This window comes from Sinocyclocheilus rhinocerous, unplaced genomic scaffold (assembly GCF_001515625.1).
Source record: "Sinocyclocheilus rhinocerous isolate Xijiao unplaced genomic scaffold, SAMN03320098_v1.1 scaffold167, whole genome shotgun sequence".
Lineage (NCBI taxonomy): Eukaryota > Metazoa > Chordata > Actinopteri > Cypriniformes > Cyprinidae > Sinocyclocheilus > Sinocyclocheilus rhinocerous.
The window spans coordinates 101,707-102,968 of NW_015634008.1; the positions used below are offsets into that span (position 1 = coordinate 101,707).

Consider the following 1,262-nt stretch of genomic DNA (forward strand, 5'->3'; position numbering starts at 1 on the left):
GCTAAGACTGTTAGTTAGAGGCGTGAGCGAGAGAGAGAGATAAACACAGAGGCGGGCGGGCGTGTGTTCAAAAGAGTCCCCGCCAGTAATAGGCCAGCCCTTGACGCGCTGCCACCTTCTCTACCTGCTGTCCCCCACCGCTCTTTCCGGAAACTTGACGGCAGATGTTGCAGCGCTAAGATGGCTCTGAAGTGCCTCTCTGGCTCCCCGGTCTCCCTAACAACACAGTCAAAACACATTAGATCTCTTTATTTGTGCCCCAGGCAAGTTCGGCAGTGCAGCTGTGTCCACCCTCCACGCTACCTTTGGTGTTGGAGCCCCTCAGGCGGTAAATGGGAGAGCAGAAAGTGTTCAGGCTGTCTTGAAAAAACTACATCTGCTGACAATCCAGCAGTCTGTCTGCCCTGAACTGTTACAACACGCACTGATATCCCGTTATGCTCCATTTACAGCAATGGAATGCTCTAGTTTGGTAGTATGTAAGGGTGATGAACCATGTTTGCAATTTGCATTGGAGTAAACCGTCTGTGGCTTACCTTATCTGCGGTAGTTGGGCGCATGAGTGAAACTCGGTCATATTGTCGCCGCAGAAGAGCCCACAGTGCCTGAAGTCGTCCCTATGATGAAACAAATATATCAAGATGTGGCCTCAGCTTGGTTTGCTTTCTACTAATCTCAAGCAAAGGCATCAAACATCATAGAGTGGCATTTTCATGTGGACTTAGACTGAAACTCAAAATGAGGAAAGGGAAGCAAAGGAAAGATGGTGATGGCCTCAACAGCAATAGGAAGTGACTCACCCTGATTGGAGTATACCACTTGGATTCAGATTGATGGTATGTGTGAGGGGATGTGGGTGACTTTTTGATCATGGGTTCTTCTGTCTCCTCTTGTATTGACACCACTGCATTCTTGGCCTTCTCTAGCCGTGCACCCTCCTCTGTGGACCCTTTCTCTCCCCAACGGACCTACACAGAAATTTTAACATTCAACAAAAGGTCATGTTATGTTATATTATATTTAGGGCTGCAACAAACGATTATTTTGATAATCAATTAATCTAACGATTATTAGAACGATTAATCGACTAATCATCAATTATTTCGCTGATTAATCAGTAGACATTTTTTGATTATTCATCTTTTGCAATTAGTTAAAATATTGAGTTATACATATTCGAACAAATAAATTAATCACTTCAGCTTTTGAAAGTCATATTATTTAATTACAATTATACAATTAATTTATACAAATAAATATTT

At 43.1% G+C, this 1,262-nt stretch overlaps 1 long non-coding RNA gene across 1 annotated transcript in view; it reads right to left on the reverse strand.

Annotated features, from left to right (window-relative positions):
- The window catches only part of LOC107744859 (uncharacterized), a 24,453-nt gene extending 23,486 nt beyond the window's left edge, over positions 1 to 967 (reverse strand). Inside the window, exons 1-2 of the long non-coding RNA XR_001640533.1 lie at positions 801 to 967; positions 537 to 617 (exon numbers count right to left, since the gene is read on the reverse strand). This is a non-coding gene — a long non-coding RNA (uncharacterized LOC107744859). The remainder of the gene's footprint in view (positions 1 to 536; positions 618 to 800) is intronic.
- Between the last annotated feature and the right edge of the window lie 295 nt (positions 968 to 1,262).